The sequence below is a fragment of the Equus przewalskii genome, chromosome 16 (genome assembly GCF_037783145.1).
Source record: "Equus przewalskii isolate Varuska chromosome 16, EquPr2, whole genome shotgun sequence".
NCBI classification, from domain to species: Eukaryota; Metazoa; Chordata; class Mammalia; order Perissodactyla; family Equidae; genus Equus; species Equus przewalskii.
The window spans coordinates 63,980,352-64,003,593 of record NC_091846.1 but is presented as its reverse complement, the minus strand read 5'-3'; the positions used below and the strand labels follow the sequence as shown (position 1 = coordinate 64,003,593).

Genomic DNA, 23,242 nt, shown 5'->3' with positions numbered 1-23,242 from the left:
TTCTCCTGGGGTTCAGATGTTAATAGAGATATAGAGAATGAAAACCAAACAAAGTAACCTCACCTTAATCTGAAACAAAATTGGAAATTGGAAAAATTCTTGCTGGCAATTGACTCATGAAATAAAACACTAAACATAATGACATCAGCATAGTTTGCTTTTTCTCTGATTCCTGCTTCAAGTACATTTTAAATAAGAAAATACACATAGAAATGTACATTATGAACATTAAAGTAACAGAACAGGTAAATTCAAAGTGGGGTATAATTATCAATAGCCACTTGGAAATGTGGTTTTTTTGGTTGTTAATATTACTTTTATATTTTAATGCTTTTTTTCTTTTGCATTTCTACTGATATGGCCATATTTTAGTCCTTTTCTCCCTTTTGCATTTTTTAGCATGTGTTAAAAATGTCCCTAGTGTGACAGAGTCTAGTGAGGTAAATTTCCCTAAACAAGGAAGACATGCCCCAATAATAATTTTAGATTTCTGCATTTTTTCAAATTTTTTCTAATTATACAAATAAACTATTGGAAAATAACACTTAGTGATTATGAAACTAAGTCTTTCTTACTAGTATTGGAGAAAAAGAAAATTCCAGAAAGCGTGTGAATTACATAGCAGAGGAAAAGAAGAAAACTTTTTTTGTCCCACAAATACATAACCTTTTCTAAGTAAAATTTATAGCTGTAAACTACAAACCTACTTTGAATGTGTGATCTATTGAAGTAGTCTGGTATAAATTACCAATGGATGTCATGCACAGAGGTCATATACAAGGATGAGCTTACAGAGCAAAAGTAGAAAATGATCCTGACCCACATCATAAGTTTTCACCTAAGAACTGTCCCACTATGGGACGGTCTTTAAGGTAACAACAAAAAGGCTATTTTAAAGCATTTAATATAACAATCTACATGCATTTGTCCTTGACTCAAAATTGGACTCACACACCCAGTCACCCACCCATCAACAGATATTTATTGATCACATACCGTAAACAACTTATTGAAGGTATACAAAGCCATGAGCAAGTTCCTTATCTTAATAGTCTACAATAGAGGAAATAAGAGCCAGCCCTGGTGGTCTAGTGGTTAAGATTCGGCACTCTCACCACCACAGCACGAGTTATTTTCTGACCAAGGAACCACACCACCCGTCCGTCAGTTGTCATACTGCGGTGGCTGTATGTTACTGTGATGCTGAAAGCCATCGGTATTTCAAATACCAGCAGAGTCACCCAGAGTGGACAGGTTTCAGCGGGGTTTCTAGACTAAGACAGACTAAGAAGAAGAACCTGGCCAATCACTTCCAAAATAATTGGCCATGAAAACCCTATGAAGAGCAGTGGAGCATTGTCTGATACAGAAGGTGAAAGGATGGCACAAGGAGACTGAGCAGGGTTCTGCTCTGCTGTATACAGGGTGGCTAGGAGTCGCAATCCACTCCAGGGCATTAAGGAAGAGGAGATAAGACATGTACATAAATAACCGTAATGTAACCTGCAGAGTAAGTACCATAAGAGCAATATGAATAAAGCATCTTAGTAGTTTGGAAAAGGAAGAGATTAGTTCCAGTGCAATACAATAATCTACTGTTGGCATAGAAACCATCAGGCACCCAGCCAAATATTTGGGACAGTGCCTGTAGAATCATAAGATGCCTAGCTCTGTAAGACAGACAGCCAGCATATGGGAAAGCACTTTGGTCACTGAAGTGATAACTGGTTTTACTTTAATCATCTCAGTTTCCACATGCTTTAGCTTCTCTGCCAAAGCCATCTTTTTTTTTTTTCTTGCATAAGATTTCTTTTTAATTTAATGTTTCTACAAATGGTATGGTTATATCTATGAATTTCACTGGATTATTGGTTTCATCAAAACAGCAGAATATGTGGTTTGTTGGTAGAAATAAGCCTTTGCCGGCCACCCTTACATACAGGCAAGAGGCACAGACTACCCTTTTGAGGAGCAACTTAGTGTGGCCATGGCAATCACCTAGGACAAACAGAAAAGCAGACTGTGGTTATCAATTGGCAAACCTTTCCCCATGGGTCCAGGAGGAAAGAACATCTTTGACTTTTCACTGACTGCTTCTGAAAGTTCAAGATGAGAACAGGTGCTCAACAGAAAGTGAAACCTTTATTCTCTTCCACAAAGTTAATCTTCATTATACAGTACCATAAATACCCAAGACAGAGTAGTTTTAGCGATATCTAGTACACGTTATACATAGGGGAGAAAAGCTTATATTGAAATTCTCCTAAAAGAGTTATTTGTTCCCTTGATTATAACCATAGCCCCATAAAAATCTCTTCTTTCCTTTCCAAACCTGATGAACAATATAGTTATTAGATTTACATTTACCAACCACTATCAATGTGTTTCTAACCACAAAAAATTGCTTCAGTTACCCTGTGCCAAGTGGAAAGATGCAAAATAATTCCTTAGAAAAACGTCAGAGGTTATACTTTTAAATTGTTTGGGGAAAAAACAATATATACCTCCAGGCCTCCTTATTATAGATAGCAGCGATTGGCAGGCTGTATTAAACTGAGAGGCCTTGAATAAGCTGTGTTATGAATTAAGAACAAGTGAATAATGTGAATATAAATGTTTCATAAGTCATCCAAATCAATGCTAACCCATTACTCTTATTAGGATCTAGAGATAGCCAACCAAATTTTTAAAAATTAAAAAGTGATAAGCAGTGTACAAGAAAATGAATATGATAATTTATTTGATGTCATTTTAATGGATTCAATTTACTTTTTTCTTTTTGCCAGTGTCGAGTTCAATTGTAGATGATAAGTCTTGGCTATTATTGTAAATATGTCTTTTGTGCTCAGAATTACTTACAAAATGCTAATCAGGCTCATTTCCTGCTCAGTTCTATTAGTTTAGCCCTTGAAAGCATAGTTCCTAAGATTTAGAGACAGTTTTTGAATAGTCAAGACCTCCCTATGGCACTGGGAAATTAAATTTTGTTTCTTTCCTGCTATTGCAGAATGCTTATTCCATCAGGAGTAATTTACTCTAATTAGGGGATATGTGTTCTGAAAATATAAGTATTTCTTTCATAAAAAATGTAATGCTGTGTAGTTTTTATGTTCCTGTCAACTTCAAGAAGAATCTTATGACCAAAAGCACATGATAGAAGAATGTCTTGCACCTCAGAGAAGGCCGAAGGAAGATTTCTGGTCTTCAGATAGCACTGTACTCTAATTAATGATCAGCTTACACATTCTAGCTGCATAATCAGATAATTATAAAGTGTTTTCCAAATCTAATCCCTCTCCTTATATTGCAGGAGTTAATATTGTTTTTAATCTCCTTGTCACAAAGTGACCTTTTGCCCAGGGACAGCACCAAAAGGGACTCTCTTACACCTAAGAGACATGCCACTAGGCATATCTGAAAGGACCATGATGATCAAACTTCATGCTATGCATATGTAGTAGAGTTTTTTCAGTGGTCATAGAAATTAATCTACTAAATTTAAAAAAAAATAAATGACTGCTGTATCCTAGATCTTTTCTGGACTTCTATGATATCCTCCTGATACATAAAATGGGCTGCATAAAATTAAGCTGACTGATTCATATCTTCCACTTTGTAAACGATTGGAAGTTGATCAGGCAAAGTTCCCTCAACTTGGAAAGAACTGCCCAAATATCATGTAGCATCTTTGTTGACTTTTCTAGTACTGACTCACTTGTTCAGTAGATGCTAAAATAACTGAAACAAAGGAACATAAAAACAAAAAGAACTTTGTGGGATTGACTTATGAAAGATGTTTTAAGGCACTCTTGCTTTTGTTTTGGTGTCAGTTGCTTTACACAGGTTGTGTGCATTGTTTGGCACTGTTGACCAGGAGCCACAGCTCACAGGCAGAACGTCCTGGTGACCATCTTGGTAGCTAGATCTAGCATGTTCATTAATGGGCCAATTACATTTTTAGTTTTTGTTTTGTTTTGTTTTGATGAGGAAGATTGGCCCTGAGCTAACATCTCTTGCCAATCTTCCTCTTTTTGCTTGAGGCAATATCGTCCCTGAGCTAACATCTGTGCCAGTCTTCCCCTATCTTGTATGTGGGATGCCATCACAGCATGGCTTGATGAGCAATGTGCAGGTCTGCCCCCGGGATCCAAGCCCTTGAATCCAGGGCCTCCAAAGCAGAGCAGGAGAACTTAGCCACCTCACCACTGGGCCAGCCCTACATTCTTAGTTTTAAATAGAAAGCCTTGCCATCTTTGAAACCAACCGGGACTTTCTTAGTTTTAAGCAATGAGGAACATAAACTGATTATTAAGCCTGAAAGTTACGTCTGGCTTTATGGCCCCATCTTTCATGAATTTAATGAGATTGTATCATTTTAGAAACTAAAGGTTCAGACATCATATCATGAGGCCACCAATTTCCCACAGAGGCTCTTTCATGACAGTGGAAGGTACAGTAGAAGAATCACTGAAGAGTTGCTATAATTTCCCCCCAATTATCTCTTTACTCCTAAGGTTAATGCAGCTATCTCCATGATAAGAAGTATCAGTATCAGGGAGGTGTTCAAATGCAGATACCATGCAGCACATAAGATAGAATCATCTCAAATTCAAAGTCATGAATAATTCCAGTGAGTGTAATCTCTGTGTTCATCAGCTTTCCTTCTTCAATTCTCTAGTCACTTATTAATTCATTCATAACAATTTGATTCGTGTGTTAATATTTTCTGAGCTACACACTTAAATTCCAAACCTACTAACCAACTGTTATGTTGATCACTCTTGAGTGTGTTTATTCAATTTAAATTACATTTATTATTTACTTTGGTGATCTCCTCTTTTCATCTTATTGTCACATTAAAAAATAAAAATACAATTATATTTAGTGAGTTAAATGAGTGTATTTGAAGGCAAACAAATTTAAGGTTGTACATGGTATTCTTTGTGTTCATCGTGTTTAAAAATATGAATGCATAAGTTTAGAACATGTTATTTGTGGTAGCTGAACTCTAAACAGATAATCCAGGCACTAAAGACACATATTTACGTACATTTGGATTCTTCCACTTTGGAAACATGCATTCTTATTATTCTTGAATTAAAGCAAGAAGGGAACCAAGTAACATGCCAATGTGCACAAAATTTCATAGGCAATTAAATTGAAATGTGATTCAGCAGTTCAAAAAAATTTAACATAGTAAATCCGGATAAAAACATGTATTCCACATGCTTCAAAATAAATATAATTTAAAATTAATCATGTAATTTCTGTTTTTCAGCTTAACACAATGGATTGACTAGAAGTTTGAAGATCAAATTTTGAATATTTAATTAAATTTTATTACTGAAATAATATGGAAATAAAAATAAGAAAAGGAATTAAAAAAATCAATGACAAAGAAGTTCAAAATGGCAATCCATTAACATCAAGCTAATTTACAAAAGTCATCCCATGCCTGTTAATCAATGCTAAAAAAGCCAGAAAACATATAGAAATCATGCAACGAAGGAGATACCAGTTTCAGTTCTAACGGGTGGTCTACTTCACCCCGGTTCAGCTAGCCATCATTCAGAACAAGAGAGAAAGGGTCACAATCTATATAATGCTTCAACATAGCTAAATTTTTCAAGGTCAGAGTGAATGTTTTGTACCTTAAACCTGAAACTTCCCAAATGGCTTTTACGCTGAAAAACTTAACAGGGTGCAAAACAGCCAAAACTCCCACTAGGGACAGCCACTCCGCATGTCCTCTCTAGCAATAACCAAATTTAGGCAATTGTAAGCAAACTGCCACTGCTTTTTCAAGCCCTTTCTAATTTCTTAGGATTCAAACTTAGATCTTTTTGCCTTTTCTTCAACAAGATCACTGCCATTTCAGTAGATCCTCCAATCAGTCTAAGCACACACTTTGAAGTCCAAAACAGAACCACCTTCTAAAAGCCAGAGAAACTGTTAGATTAAATATGTTGATGATGACAGTTGTGAACACTTTTGCCAATTTAAAATCCCAAAACTTTGGCATAACCATAATATTTTATTCATTCTCTGAGAATGCACTGAGAGCTATTTCAGTAGTATTCCAATTAAAGTAACTGTGCAGAAAGCTTCTACATGTTCTTACAAATTAAAAAGAAATAAACAAATGGCTTATCTATATTTTATCATGACTAAAATCCAACTGCACTATGAATATATCTGCTGGCTGCATCACTGGCAAAAATCTCATCTCTCTAATACATACAAGTGGGTCACTTTCTTTTTTGTTTCCATTTTACCTACTGTTACCTTTCTATCTTTTCCTCAACTAGTCCAATTAAGTACTATTTCATGTCCCTAAAATACTATGATGTGATTCACATTTGCTATTATGTTACTCTTTTAAAAATTCCTATAGTATTACAATACCACTATAATTCCAGTGCCAACATAACAAAAGTGCTAATAGAGATATTAACTTGGATTATATTGCTCATGAATTGACAATTTGTTACATTTTATCAGTGAAGAAGCTTAAATATCTAAGGTAGGTCTTAGCTGGCTAGGCATATCTGCATTAGAAATATTGGTAGTAAAAAGGTCATTTTCTTCACTACATAGAGCTGGCCAGTAATGAAAAATAGACAATGTAGTGAAGAAACACAGTTTAGATCTATGTTCTTGTTCAAAGTCATACTGTTAAGAAAAATAAGTTTTTTTTCTTTAACCATTTTCACTCTTCTAACCATTTCTATCCCTCTCCTAATTTTATCCCAACTATGGTTTCGCCAGATATTTTTTTGAATGTCACATGGCTGTGGCTTAGATCTATTGTTTTATAAATAATGTAATTTGGTGCTCTATGAATAATTAAATACATAAATTCGCTACTTGTCATTTATTCAACAGATATTTATAAACAATAAATATTTTCATGACTTTTTATACACACACAAAATATATATAAATAGTTATAAAGCATGAACTAAACTTAAATTGAATTGGTAAATATAAAATCTGTAACAAAAGACATGAAAGTCCTTTGTCAACCTGAAACATTTGTCCATGCCTATGTACTCGGTACAAGACAGATGCTCAATAAATGTTTGTCTTGTAAGAAGAGGTGCAGCTAAGTTACTCAGGTAGCTAAAAGCATCATTCCAAGTTGGGATTACTAGAAAAAGTTTTGAAATGGAAATATCTCAAATGAACTTTGACACATGGAAATGGTTGTAAGGTGAGACGTTTCCTCCTCTTTTTCCCACAAAATTTTGTTTTTAATCTCTATCATAGCAGGTGGCTTTGTGTATTTTAATTTACCTCTTTATATGCCCATCTCCTCTTCCAGAACATGTAGAAGGTGCATTCTTAATTGTTGCTCCTTTGTCATTAAATCTTAGTATCCTTGCCATATATGCAAAATATAGATGATAATTGTCCCAGTCATGTTTTAAGTAAATAATCATGGTTCTTTGTCTTTAAAAGCTCTTGTTATTCAAAGAAAAGTGTCATAATGTTGATTTTATAACTTTACAAAAGATTTCACATGCATGCAAGTAGATTCCTTGAAGATTTTTAGAGATTTCTTTTTGTCCCAGAAAGAAAGCTGTAATCTTACAAGACATTTAAAAATAATCACCATAGTAACATGCTTTCAAAAATTTCACCCTGCAGGAAGTTACTGAAATTTCATTTACCAATATAATTGAATTTTGGAAGATATTTATTTAAAATATCCACACACATACACCTCTACATTTACGCAACTTCAGTGTTCAATGCTAACTCAAGTCAAATCCAACCTACCATAGAGTTATCTAAACTTACCTAATAATGAAGACTGGATTATGCATGTTTGGGTTAAAATGTAGATGTTAAACTTATATAAGAGTTTACGAATATGTTGAGTTTTGGGGGAAAATCCTGACACATTTTGCCACCCACTATGCCTTATCATTCATCCACATATTCTCCGATATCAGCTGGCCTACTTGTTTGGGACTTCAAAGAATTTAGAAGTAGGAAAGGGAAGCAGGTTAATGAGTATCTACTCTGTACCAGGCTACATGCTAGACGCTGGGCACTGAGAGATTGAAAAGTCCTTGAAGAGCTTATAGCCTAATGAGGATAACAGATAGATAAACAGACAATTACACTACAGCCCATTAACCAGGTTGGCAGAGTGTAAACTGATAGAGTCATTCTGCAGGGCAATTTGGCACTGTAGAAACTTGCATACCTTTTGATCCGGCAAGTTTCCTAGACATCCAGCCATTTATCTCTGGGGACTTGGTTTCCTCGCTCTGCTTCTCTTATAACATTACTGTGATTATGCATTATGTTGCTATCATACCAAAAGTTGTCAGGTTTGGAAACAGAGAAGTGCAGGTTGGATAGAGGAGATCAGAGAGACAGGCGATGAGACTGCAGTAAGTTGGGAATCTTAGAAATTCTCTGGGGAATTTGGATTTTATTTAAGGAAGTAGAAGGGAAAAGAAAGTATGGGAAATTCAAATCACTGGAAAGAAAGTCTTCTATTAAGAGATGTGATGTAGATATAAGGGATATTTCACATGGGTTTGCACATCCCAGGGTATACGACTGGAAGTAAAAATTCCAGAATGAAGTGCCCCTCCCAGTGAGCCTGTTTATGTAAGTGGCCAGAGAGAACTGGTTTGTATACCAATTTAGCCAAATACTGAGTCAAGTTTGACAGAAGAGAGCTTTTCAGTTTACGATTTTTAAGCCTACCTTAGTGTTTTTGCCCTTGGTTAACACCATCTAAATTTGGGCCATTAGCCTCCAATGCAATTTACATGCTTTGTTACCAACATGCCTATGGTATGTGCTAATAAGCAAGAGAAAGACACAATTCCTAAAATTCTGCTAATCTTTATGCCATAAAATTCTTTGTCCATTATTGACTGTGATAATCCATCATTCAAAGGAAATAATTATGTTTAAATTGCTTTCTAGGATCCTGGCAATAACTTAATAACTCAGAGAAACGAAAATCCAGAGAAACAGAGACTATCAGAGCAGGTCTTGCTCACCAACACATTACATACCAGCTCCACTCACATCCCATTTGGACCTTCCAGGTATGGAAAAGTAACTTCCATCACCACTGGGATTAAATTCAAGGATTCTTCCAGGACTCTCAAGATAGTGGTGGATAAGCACAAAGCAGCAAAATAACATTGAATGATGGTGGGTTTGCTACACCCGGAATATACAAATTGATAATCTGTGGTTAGATCGCTTTGGATTTTGATACTGGTGACCTCCTCTTCCTTCTTGAAATTCTTTCCTCCTATGCCTGAAAGATACACATATTTTTGATCTTTCTTGCTCTTTTTGACTATTCTTCTGGTTCCAACTTTTAAGAACTCTTATTTATTGTCTGCTCTGGACCTGCTTTCCTGTTTTCTCTCTCGCCTTTGACCACTCTTCTTACTTTTCCTAACTCTTCCTCTTCTAATTATATTTTCTCCCAAAACAGCATCAATGCCCCTCTTCTCTTCTATCTCTCCTCTCGTTCTCTCTGCAAAGCTCTCACAATCACCACTTTTTTTTAGATGAATATCAAATCATTCTTTTCAGCATCAACACACTCCCAAAGATAAACTCTCAGATTTCCATCTGCTTCCTGGGTAACTTGTAAACTTACTGCTTCTCAAACCAAATTTACAATGTTCCCACTGACACCAGCTCCTTTCTGCCTCTTCTATTTATTAATGCCACCAAAGGTCCTCAAATCACCCAGACTCATTTATGAGTATCATCACCCCCACTATTCTGTCCCTGCCAATGTAACCATCTACCAGGATTCTATCACAGAAGAAAAAATAAAAGGTATTCTCTCCTTCCACTATCACAAACCTTAAATTTACAATTCCTCTAAGAAATAAAATGAGAACTCCCAGTGATTACAGAAAATATATCTTTATCTTTGTGCTACTTATCGCTAATGACCATTAAGAACAAATTGAATTAAGGAAGCATTTATTGGGACTAGAAACTAAAGAGGTGGATTCCCTGACACAGATTTCAGGGATTTATGAATCTATAAAACACTAATATATAAAGTTAAAAAATAATATAATATCTTGTGTAAACTTCACAGCTCCCTTGAAATACTAATGTGAAAGCTGAACACATTTGAAAATTATGCAAGATCATTCCTCATTGTGTGTATGCGTATCAGATTTTGCTATAAAAATTTATTCTAAAACGTCTAAAATTTTGAAAAGAGGGAATTAAATATTCTTGCAGTGGATTTATAAATAATCGTGGATGTCCCAAAAATACCTGTGGATCGCAACTTATATTCTAGGATATGTGTCTCTTTCTTTCCATTTCAGCTTCTGAAAGCTTACTTATAGAGTTTACCAGATCATATTATAATGATTAGGCATAAAATAGGCATTATCTGTATGTACTAATATAATAAATTCTTTCTCATGTTTGTTATTAAATGTATTGATCAGTAGTTTTACTTAAATTTAAATGCTAATAATATATTTAACATAGCTGTTTTACTTAGTTTATGTAATATATTTCCAATGCCTGTGGAAGCACATTCATGCAGTGTTAGTCATATTTCCTTCAGGAAGATACACACATTCCTACATTTTGTCATGTTGAAGATGTGATGATGTCACCTTCACCAGAAGTAAAAATTTATGGCAATGTCTGAATCTACCAACAATTTAGACTCTGTTGGAAATGTGCTCCAATGGAGAGGAAAGTATCTTTAGAGTTCAGACATATGTGATCTGAATGCCGGGGGCTTATCCACCTGGGCAACACATCCAGAGAAGACAAACCCATAAAAAGATGCGGCAATATTAAGTAAGAGTCTTTTGTTTTGGCATTTAGTACAAGAGCAAAGAGTTTGCTGAATTTGACTAAATGAATCTCCTAAAAATAAAAGAAAAGAAAAGAAAAAAAAAAATTCTTCCTAGATAATTCTAGAAGAAAAGATTCCATTTCTTTTAAGATAGGAATGGTAAATACATTGGTTGGACCAAAATGACAGAAATATTTTGCAACTACCTTTGAGCAACTATCTGATTCTAATAGCAATGTGAGAATATTAAAAAATAAATTTTTAGATAGGAAAGGAATTAAGAGAAGTAATATTAACTCATTCTGAACTTCTGATTTTTGCAAACAAAAAGCATTTATTGAGTGTCCTCAATGAGCTAGTCCTTCACCTGGAGAAATCATGTCATGCTCAGTGATCAGGGTGCCTGTCACAAGGAAGCTAGCTTCAGATGCCATTTTCTTTAGCTTTATTATCTAATATAAGCCAACTAGTATCGCTTGAGTTAGAGTTGCTTAAGGCAAAAGGTAGGCTTTTTTTCTGGGTTCTGATATCAAGTTTGTAGCCATTTTTCTGCAAAAACACGTCTCTCCTGAAAACTACCGGTATAATTAATCCTTCATTCCTCTGTTTTAAGAAATGCACAAAAAGAGTGCCAATAGGTACTTTTTAAGGAAAAACTTACAGAGATCGTATCTCTTCCTACTGTAATTCATCTTAATTCCTGCCGAGGCAAGCTGTTTCGTTGATTTCTGTGGTCCCTGCAAGCCGCACTTCTGTGCTGGTACTTTTCACTGGATGGGCTCTGTTGTTGGTCAGCTCTTGCCTCTGGCACTTCAATACTGCAACTAGCTTTGCTATTAAATTCATTTTAATTAAGTGCCTGAGCCTAGTTAGAAAAATGTTATTAATTTTGACACCAGCCTTCCTCACCAGACCCATTTAGTTCTTCCACTGACTCCTCTCTAGGGAAGGCACTGGCCCTGTGTTCCCTGCAGCTTGTCTCTTTGTCTGTGACTATGTCTTTGGTGGGCTCCCCAAATGGCCTCATTACTAGCAGGAGGCAGATGATTAGCTTGAATATCTCTCCTATGCCGTATGAATCATTTATTGGGCACCTGCCAGGTGTCATATACTACGCTAACTGCTCTCTCTGTATTATCTCATTCACACTACACATATTTACTATAGACTGTGTGTGCCAGGCACTGCTCTCAGAACAAAAACACAGTATCGAGCAAGATAGACACACATCCTTTCCTTAGTGCACGGGATACATTGTGATTAAAAGAGGGGAGTTGTGGAGACTACTGATTGTAATTTAACACATCTCTGGATTAACTGAATTGATAATTCGAAGCATTGCATTTATAGCTGAGACAAGATAAAGTTCTCTTACAAAAAGTTATTAAGAAGATGATGGGGGGTGATCATGATCAAATTTAATCTCAATGGCTACGTGAAAAATTCTGCTGAGATTCATCTGAAAGGAGCTTTACTTTGGGGATAAACAGTGGAGTTGGATGTGGACAAGAGAAAAGCAGAAAGGGAGATGACAGAACAGGGTAGTTTTTCAGAGTAAACTTGGGACACAAAATAGAAATTGAGATCCGGCATGCAAATTATATCTGGTGCTCTGCACATTCAGAGAAACTCCCCTAGTAATGAACTATAGAAATGATCCCTGAAAGTACAGTCTTTGCAAAGTGTATCTGGATACTTAAGGGGGCCTCATTAAACTTGAAAAGTCTACACTGACGTGCTCTGGAATACTTAGCATGGAAAAAAAACAAAACTATTAATTAAATCAATGCATCAATTAACCCATTTATTCTCACTCACTCTTTTGAGAACTAACTATAGACTAGTCTGTAATTATTTGCTAGAAATACAGTGGTAACACACACTTCCATCTCTGCCCTCCTGGCCTTGTGTACATGTGGGGTGAGGGGAGTGAAGTAACACACTAAAATAAGCACAAAATTAAGTACAATGATTTCAGATAATGACAAGTCCTAAGGGGAAAATAAAACTGTAGAACGTGATGGGATGTGACTAAGATGAGGTCATGTCAGAAAGTGTGTCTAAGCTGAGATGATCCGGAAGTGCCAGGCGTAGGGGCACCTAGAGGAAAAGGTGGGAGATCATTCCAGGTGGGAAGAATAGCAAGTGCAAAAGCCTGTGTCAGGAACAAGATTTGTGTGTCCAACGGACCTGCAGGAGGCGTCTGATTGAAGAGACAGAATCACTGCTGGTAAGGTTGGAGAATTAGTGGGGGCTCTACTCAGGTAGGGACTGGTATGCCCTGGAAAGAAGTGTAGATTTCCTTCTATTTGCTATGAGAAGCCCTGGGATGGAATGACATGACTTGATGCAAACTTTAAAATCTGGCTGCTGAATAATGCATTGCCAAGAGCAAGAAGGGACACAGGGAAACGAGTTAGGAGTCTGTGCAGAGTCAAAGCAAGATATGATGGTGGCTTAAGATGGGGGAGCAGTGGAGACGGGGTGATGCAGTCACAGTGAGGATAGATTCTGAAGGCAGAACAACCGAGAATTACGACTGGATGGAGTGTGAATAACAAGAGAACTAGAGGAATCAAGGATGCCACTGAGTTCTTCTGTATGAGTGCTTTGTGGATGGCGGCGCCTTACCCAAGTTAGGGGTGGCTGGGGCAGGAACTGGTTTGGGGAAGAGGAGAAATCTGAGAAGGTTTAGGAACTCTGTTTGTGCATGAAGACTCTCCTTTTGAATACATCTGCTGTATTCATTATATTAATGAAATGCTGACAAAGATTCTTCCATCTTAAGTTCCAGGTCACTCTGTATCAGAGTCTCTCAATCTTGGCAGGCTTGACAGGTTGGGCCTGATCATTCTTTGTAATGGGGAGCTGTCCTGTACACTAAAATGCTTAGCAGCATTCTTTTTTCTTCTTTTTAATTTTTTTCCTTTTTCTCCCAAAGCCCCGGTACATAGTTGTATATTCTTAGTTGTGAGTCCTTCTAGTTGCGGCGTCTGGGACGCTGCCTCACTGTGGCCTGATGAGCAGTGCCATGTCCGCACCCAGGATTCGAACTGATGAAACACTGGGCCGCCTGCAGCGGAGCGCACGAACTTAACCACTTGGCCACGGGGCCAGCCCTGCTTAATAGCATTCTTTTTTCTTCTTTTTAATTTTTTTCCTTTTTCTCCCCAAAGCCCCGGTACATAGTTGTATATTCTTAGTTGTGAGTCCTTCTAGTTGCGGCGTGTGGGACGCTGCCTCACTGTGGCCTGATGAGCAGTGCCATGTCCGCACCCAGGATTCGAACTGATGAAACACTGGGCCGCCTGCAGCGGAGCGCACGAACTTAACCACTTGGCCACGGGGCCAGCCCTGCTTGGTAGCATTCTTAAGCTCTACTCACATGACACCAATAGCACCCTTCCAGTTGTGACATCCAAAAATGTCTTTGGACATTGCCAAATGTCCCCTGGAGGGCAAAATTGCCCCATTTGAGAACCACTATTCTCTATATATGGAACAGGAGCAGAATATCAAAGTCAAGAGAGGCCACTTCCCCAGTATGAGAAAAATTGTTTTTCTGTATATCACAGAAATTGGCTGCTAGTCACTTCCCCTCCCCGCCAAAACTTATGGCATTGCTACACAGAATTATAATGTTATAGTTAGCTTTAACTGCCAAGACTTTGGAAATTGGAATAGGAAAGAAGTTGACGATATTAAGCTTTCTGATAGAAAATCCTGTGGCAAATAGCAGCAAACAGTTCATTGATTATTTTACATAAGTGGGTGACCTTCCTCACTGATTAAAAAAAACACAAAACACAAAATGTTTCTCTCGCCTCTAAAAAATGATAAAGAACAATGTAAATATTTAGTAAGTGGTTGAATTTTCCTCTAAATTTTGCTGTGTTAGTGTCCCACATGAAGGTACAATTTTGCAACTTTTGTTGAATGCATGCCAGCCTTTAAGGTTATCAGAAGCAGTGATGATTTTTAGCAAATAGCTCTGTTTTCAGATTTTGAAAAAAATGACATTCCAGAATTTGGTTGCATAGTTTTTCTGTACTTAAAAAATACAAAAATTATTTAATTTTTATTTAATTGTTTAAATTATTATCTTTTTAAAAAAACTAAAAAGAGATTTTGGGAACAAATAAATCATCTCTAAGTGGTTGCTTGTGGTAGGCAGAAAAAAGGACCCCCATATTTCTGGATGTCTACATCCTAATCCCTGAGTGTATTAATACATTATTTTATACAGCAAAAGGGATTTTGCAGATGTAAATAAATTAAGGATCTTGAGATGGGGAGATTATCCCAGATTATCTGAGTGGGCCCAAAATCATCACAAGGATCCTTAAATGATGGAAACATGAGGCAGAAGGTCAGAGTCAGAGATTTGAAGATGTGATGCTGCTGGCTTGGAAGATGGGGAAAGGGGCACCAGCCAAGAAATGCTTGTGTCCTCTAGAAGCTGGATAAAGGAAGGAAACGGATTATCCCCTAGAACCTCCAGAAGGAATGCTGCACTGCACACACCTTGATTTTAACCCAGTAAGGATCATTTTGAACTTCTAACCTCCAGAACTGTAAGAGAAGAGATCTTCATTGCTTTAAGCTACAATGTTTCTGGTAATTTGTTACTGCAGCAATAGGAAACTAATACATTGCTTTACAAGAATAAATGGTAAACAGTAAGTTGTTCTTTAAAGCTGTTATTTTTAACAATAAAAAAAGACTTTTTGACTATTGTATGAGAGTTTGAAACATACTCAAAAGCTAAGAAAAATCTATGTGGGTATTTCTACTTGTAAGTGTTTTTCACTGGCAAGTTTTAACTTCCGAATGGTATTTTCATCTCACCTACCTCCAAAACATCTTCAGGAAACATCAGGGTACTATTGAAATTTCCTCAATGACAAATAATCTCTTTTGATATTTTAAAAAAGGCTTTTATGTAAATAATGTCAGCGATTTTAAAAACAGCATTGAGCACTTGTATTTGATTCAAAGATCATAAATTTGAATACATGAATTCATATAAATTAGCAATCAGTCTGAAAATCTGTTTTATTTATCTCTTTTCTTGCTTCTTATCTGAAAAACAGGAGCTACATTAATCAAAAAATAAATGCAGTGAAAATGAAATGCAAAAATCATCTTCATTAATACACTTAGAATAAAATTTCAAGTATACAAGTAAAAAAAAAAATCTAATATTTGAATTTCCATTGCCATATTTTTGTTTTCCTGCTTTTCCTCACTCAAAAAGATGGAATATCTCAGTTCTTTGTACCAGTAACACCCACTTGTAATAATAATGAGTATAAGTAAAATCAGTGGTTTCCATAAAAAAGAAACATATAAACTTGTAAATTATACTTGGATGAAAAAGTAGAACTCAGGGAAGATGTGTTATAACACCTGACTTCCAACCTGTTCTGATATATGAGAACCTTTGGAAAAGGGGCAAAATGTGTCTGACGTGAAAATTTACTTCATAGTGAAGTGTTATTGTGAAATTCTGGTGTGATGTTTAGTCTGGCGTTACACAAAGACTAAGGGAAAAGACGATTAGCACAGATCAAGTGGGTTATTTTAAGGACAACTGATTATTGTCCTCTATGAAGTCATTATAGTTTAATAAACTAGAACTGTGATATTTTGATCTGTGTTTATTACCTTAAAGAGCTAAGGTGAGAAAGATTAATATGCTGGGCTCAAAGCTAGGAGCCTTACAAATGATATCTTATTTAATCCTTATGACATTCCCTTGAGGTTGTGTGAATAACCCCACTCTATAGTTGAAAAATTGGGAGCTCTGATTATTTAAGTAACTTGCCGCAGGTCAGACAACTAAAAAGTGACAAAAACAGAATTTGGAAAGAATGCAGATTTAGAGTCTGTGTGATGCCACACTGTGTGTCATCTGTTATACCTTGAGCCTCCCACTCTATTCTGCCTCCTCTCCATTTTAGAGACATTGTGTAGAGTAGCCAAAATGATAGTGACGTCGCACAGAATCAAACCTTAGAGCAGTGATGATGAATTTTCATTGTCTTGCTTTTCTTAGAAACAAATAGTAGAAATAAAAATGAAGAAATATCAAAATAATTCAATAAAAATCATTATATAGACTCTGTAAAAAGTACCCATGATAGTCAAACTTTAATTATTTATATTTTTTACTTAATTAACATGAAGTTAATATATCTATAGTTAGGCTATATATAGAGAGAGAGGGAGGGAGAGAGAGAGAAAGAGTGTTGATTTCATAACTCTGGGAATTTTAAAATGTAATTGAAAAATCTTTGACATGACTCCCATAAAAAAGTGAAAGCTAATTCCTGTCCCCTTGTGTTGGGCTGGCTCCTATGACTTGGTTCTGATGAATCAAATGTGGCAGAAGTGTTACTATATACCTTGCAAGGCTATGTCAGAAAATGTGATAGAGCCTCTACCTGGCTCTGTCTCTTGGAATTCTCACGCTAGAACCAGGCACCATGTTGTAAGGAAACCCAGGCCACACGTAGGTCTTATGTCAACAGATCCGATCAGAGTTCCAGCCGGCTGCCAGTATCAACCAACCACCAGATGTGTGAGTGACTGAGCCTCAGATGATTCTAGCAAAATTCCCTCCCCCGAAGTGTATGGCATTGAGTGAAGCAGAACCCAGCGGGCCCTGCCCAAATTGCAGATTCATGAGCAAAATAGATACAGCTGTTTCAAGTTAGTAAGTGCATTAGTTTGCTAATAATTATAACTGATTTTGTCATGGGCTAACAAAACAAGGTACCACAGACTAGGTGGCTAAACAACAGAGATTTATTTCCTCACAGTTCTGGAAGCTAGAAGTTTAAGGTCAGTTGTCAGCAGGGTTAGTTTCATTCTGAGGCCTCTCTCCTTGGCATTTAGATAGCCACCTTCTCCCTGTGTGTTCATATGGTCTTCCTCTCTTGCTCTGTGTGTGTGTGTGTGTGTGTGTGTGTGTGTGTGTGTGAGAGAGAGAGAGAGAGAGAGAGAGAGAGAGAGAGAGAGTTCTAATCTCCTCTTCTTATAATGACATCAGTTATATTGGATTGGGACCCACCCATTTTAACTTAATTACATCTTTAAAGGTCACATCTCCAAATAGTCACATTTGAAGGTACCAGGGGTTAGGGCTTCAACATATGAAGTTTGAGGGGACACAGTTCCGTCTATAACAGTAAGTTTTGGAGCAGCTTGTTATGCAGAAATATATAAGTAGAATAACAATCATACTATTCTGTAATAAAAGCTAGCCAAATTTGTCTTCTCCAGCATATTTACATAGGAAATATATTAATGTCAGTAACGCACAAGGTAACTGCTGGTGGAAAAATAGTAGTAATACTGCACTTAGCATTTCTAGCAGGGGCAGGTGTTCTAGTGAAAATAACCACAGCCAGGAGATGATGCCAGCCTTCATTCATTGAGACACGTCTATGACTAAACTATTCACTAATTTCTTGGCACATAAGATCTCATTTAATCTTTACAGTAACCTAAAAAGAAAGTATTCTTATCCTTGGGTTATAGTCAGGACAACTGAGGCTTTGTGAGGAAGAAGGAAGAAGAGAAAATGAAGATAGTGGTGGCTTATAACCTTAGAAGGTCAGGATGCTTTACTCTGGAGGTAGGTATGGATTCAAATCCTGGCTCTTCCAAACACTAGTTTTTTCCTCCTGAGAAACATCGTGTAAATGACTTGCCCAAGGTCACACAGGTAAGGCTGAGCTGAGGGGAAAACTTCTATCTCCTGCCTCAGGGTACTATGCTCTCTTACTATCATTGTTCTCTTTTAAAAACATTCTTTTAAAACTAGCTGTAGAGGACACCAAGCAAAATTTGTTCATTTATTTATCTCTTACTCTTCTATTGTACTGAAGAATTGTAGACCATATCACTCATTAGACAAAACGTGATTAGAAAGAGCCCAACACCAGGTATATAGAAAATATATTAGTTAAGACACATGCTAGGGAAATTACTGATCCACCCTTTCAAATTACCCTTTACATGAAATATTTAGATGCTGGGGTTTCCCATGAATGTATCTTCAGGTGACTGCAATGCAATTTTAAGTAAGCTCTTTTTTTTTTTTTTTTGGCTTAAAACACTATAAATTCATTATCTTACAGTTCTTGAGATCAGAAATATGAAATGGGTCTCATTGGGCTAAGATCAAGGTGCTGGCAGGGCTGTGTTCCTTCTGAAGGCTCTAGGTAAGAATCCATTGCCTTTCCTCATCCAGTTATGCAAACTCTTTAGGAAATATTTGTATTTCTGAAATAATAGTTGACAATGCACAAAGGAAAGAAATCATTGGATTTTTGTTCTATTTCATATGATTGGCTCCTTATATTGTTATGTTAGCTGAGAATTTTGTTTTTCATAACTCTCCTTCCCAGCAGTGACAGCTTCACAGGGTGGCAGATGGACCCTGTCAGACAGGAGTCCACCACTGCTGAAAAAACTGGACAGGTTAGTCACGCTGTAAACACATGCCACATTGCTGTGCACTGTCTCAGCTTGAGGGAAATCATTTTCTCAAAGGTCATCTATCCTCTACACTGATTTGACCCTGTCTCCCTTTTGGAGTTAAATTAGAGAATAAGCCAATCAGCTTGCAGAGTGTAGTAATGTGTGAAATCCTCTCCCACCCAGGGCTGTAAAAAGAAAGGGACACGAAGCTGACGGTATGTGAAATTCAAGGGCTAATCAATTTCAGTGTATTTTCCTGCATCACTCAGTTGCATAGTTGTATTAAAAGGAGTTGAATTTTCTCAGGTTTTGTGCCCTGAGTAAAAATTAAGTTTTAAGTCCCATGAAGATTACCTTACTCACTTGGTCACTATATAAGAAATAAAAGCATTTCCCAGCTTCCCCTCCTCCTACCTGTAACCAGCAGTATTTATGGGCTGTGAAAGAGATAACAGGGAGAAATATTTGCATTCAGTCTTTCTGTTGTTGGCCAAGACAGATATTACACAGATAGATTCAGAAGAGGGTCCAGTCAGGTTAAAATCCTACATCAATACTTTTGCTTTATCTTGGTTTCTGTTTGGTTTGGTGTGTCTGCTTGCCTCTCAAACAACATTAAGAGTATATAAAATCTCCTTCAGCAGCATGTTGGTGAGATAAATACCTCTAGGTAGTATCAGATGTTTGTCTGAGGATTTATTTTTCAGTTTAGTGAGAGGAGAGAGAAAGAGAGACCTTTACATACATCCTGGAACCCAAGTTAACTCCTTCCTCAGCCCCACAAATATCCAATCAAAGTTAAGATGTCGCTGATGGGAAAAGTAACATGCCACCATGAATTTCTCTATGAAAATGCACATTTTAGTCAAGTGATGCTCTATGTCAAATTCTTAACTTACTCATTATTTTTATAATTTTATTTATTATTTATAATATTTATTAACCTAAGTATTATTTACTTAAGAAAGAGCATAGGAAGACGTAGCTATGCAGGCAGAAAGCTTAAAATTTACGATAGGCTATTTGGAGACTTAGGGTCTAAAAGTAAATGTACAAGTGTGCAGAGAACCCAACTAACACTACTGAAAAGCAAACGACGCATGAGGTTCAGGAGAGAACAAAAGCTGGTAAATCAAGTTAATGTTTGTGACTACGATAAATGGGAACTATGAGGAAGAAGCATTGGGGTCTAATCCAAAAATATTATGTCCCAAACTTTAACCATTTCTGAAGTCTCCTTGAAATTTAGATGTATTCTTCATTTAATCCTGCTCTTCAGAGAATGCATGGAAGCTTTGCCCAAGCATTTTCCAGAGTAATACCAGGGACTTCACTTTGATTTCTGTGTTTCTAATACGAGGGGGAGAGGCATAACAATATGCTGTTTCATCTCTGAGTAACTCCTGTTTCCCTTATATAATTCTTCAGATCCATAAAGGCTTTAGAGCTTGTCTAGCCACAAGGCTTGAATCCCATTGCAGCTCATTCTGAAAAAAAGCGTAGGACTGAAAGGACAGTTGATTATTTAAGCTTCAAGGTTGTAGTTCCTACACTGAGAATGTACCATGTAAAAGTTGTGATTTGGGTGCTGGGAATACAGGAATGGATAAGACACAATTGTAATCATCTCGAACAGCTCATAGTGGAGTAGGAGAGGTAAAAAGGTTACCGCCCAACAATGATGTAACCTGTCAATGGTGTAATAGATGAAGTGTTGATTCACTCTACTGGAGGCATGATGGAGAAGGTCTCAGAGAATAGTCTACACAGATGGAATAGCTAGCCTTTACTCAGAGCTCATTACAGACCAGACACAGTGCTGAGTGGTTTATGATCACTATCTTATTTAATCTTCTCAATGAATAATGAAGGGTTTTATTATTAACCCCACTTTAGAGATAAGGAGATTGAGGATTAAAGATGTTAAGCAACTTGCCCAACATCTCCTAGCTAATGAATGGCAAGGCCAAATCTTTAACCCCAGGCTGCAGACTCCTCTGCTCATAGGTCATCATATTCTACCTCTGTGTGAGAGGGACCCCAAAAGAATAAACAGGATTTATCAAGTAGACAATGAAACGCTCAAAGATTTCTACAAAGAGCTGTCTACAACAGAGATGTAACCCATAACACTGTTGCTCAAAGACACTTTACCATGACATAAGCTACCTTGTTTTAAGCGTTGGGGATATTCTGGAACATTCCACATAAGTGAAATTTCTGGAAGTAGCCTCACTTTGTAAAACATCGACTTTATTGAGGTATACATTTCAGCAATTTCCTGCCTCAACCACCAGTCCTGGCAAGCACTGCCCTGTGTTCTGCTAGTCTAGAAAAGCTCTGCTTTTTTTTTTTCAGAATTTCAAGGAAAGGGAGAATAATATAGTAGGCAGTCCTTTGTGTCTGGACTCTCTGGCTTAGCATATATCTTTGAGATTCATCCACGTCAATGCACTTCTCAGTATTTTGTTCCTTTTTCCTGCTGAGTTGTATTCCTTTGCATGGCTAAACCACAATTGTTTATCCATTCTCCTATTGATGCACAGTTGAGTGTCCTTCAGCTTTGACTCATATCTTCTATTTCTGCATGGCTCTTATCCAGTTCTGATCTATAATTTTTGGTTCAATTCAAATCATGTGAGCTCAGAGAAGCCCATCCATTTAAACTGACCTAATTAATAATATCCCAATCCAGTCACCATGAGTTGAAGGTTTGAGGGTAGCAGTGAGCACTGCACAGGCCAGTTCTCTCAAATTATCTATCAGTTCTTCCTTTGCCACAGATTTCCAAAATTAATGGAATTCTGCCTTTAAATTACTCTTTTCTCCCACAGGCAATCAAAACATGTTGGATTAGTAGAGAAGAAAATTGTAATGCATAACAGATGAAGAAATATCTTTATTATGATGTTCCTAGATGAGAGAAGACAAAAATGTGAAAGTCAGTTGTGGGCCTGCAAAGCTGGCCGCATAATCAGGATGCCACAGGGTGGCAGTTTCTGTGTTACACCTTCTGGTCAAAAGCTCCATCTCACAGCCGAAAGGTTACAACCGCTGGCTTTAAGCTAAATCCTTCCATCAGATCCACAATGGAGATATCTGGAAAGCCGCTTAAATGAAGTGCTGTCTATCTGCAGAGCAGAAATGATAATCCATGGAATCCTTTGGCGTTTCATGCTCTCCGTCATTATTGGCACATCGGACCCGACGGCATGGAAATGATATGAACCTCAGCAAAAGGATCTTGAAGTAGGTCAGACATTTATCATTGCAATAGACAGAAAACTCGCTTTTTATTTGGCCATTTTTTTCCCAGACAGTAAGTTCCATTGAACTTGAAGTGACCCATGATTATAATAGCCATTTTATCTTCCAACTGGGGAGGAGGAGGATTTGGGGACAGTGCATTTACTGTCTTGTCTAAGGGCCTCAAAGGAACTTTTACAAAGCATATCTTCTAAAATGTCTCCCTGAGTGACTTTAGTTTTGCCCGGTGTCACTCACCACAATTCAATTGTGATGCAGTGTCCATTCGTGTAATGCCCTAAGCCCTTTTTTCCAGTATATTTAAGGTAAAAACCAAACTTATTTATAGGCATATTTTGAAATGTATATTTTTTTGTCATCTTTACACAGAATTAGGGTAACAAGTCACAAGTTCTTACACTGCAGAAATCATCTCTGTGCATCAGTTCCCACTCACTCAACACAGGATTGAGCCCCTGGGTACCCACAGTGTGGAAAAATAGAGTTCTATGTTTGGGCCACACTATAAATGTCACATTTGAGCTCTACTCCTTGCTGGCTTTGAAACCTCAGGCAACTGGCTTAGCCTCCTTGTGTAAAACAATAATGATAATATAATAATAGTAACTATCTTATAATGTCATTGTGAATATAAAATGAGGTAACAAATGCCTGGCT

General features: G+C 37.0%; 1 protein-coding gene and 1 pseudogene across 2 annotated transcripts in view; both read right to left on the bottom strand.

Moving 5' to 3' along the window:
• GPC6 (glypican 6) overlaps positions 1–23,242 on the bottom strand; it is a 1,030,865-nt gene that overhangs the window by 455,709 nt on the left and 551,914 nt on the right. The gene's annotated exons all lie outside the window — the stretch shown is intronic.
• LOC139076573 (small nucleolar RNA U3) lies at positions 12,428–12,504 on the bottom strand (annotated as a pseudogene).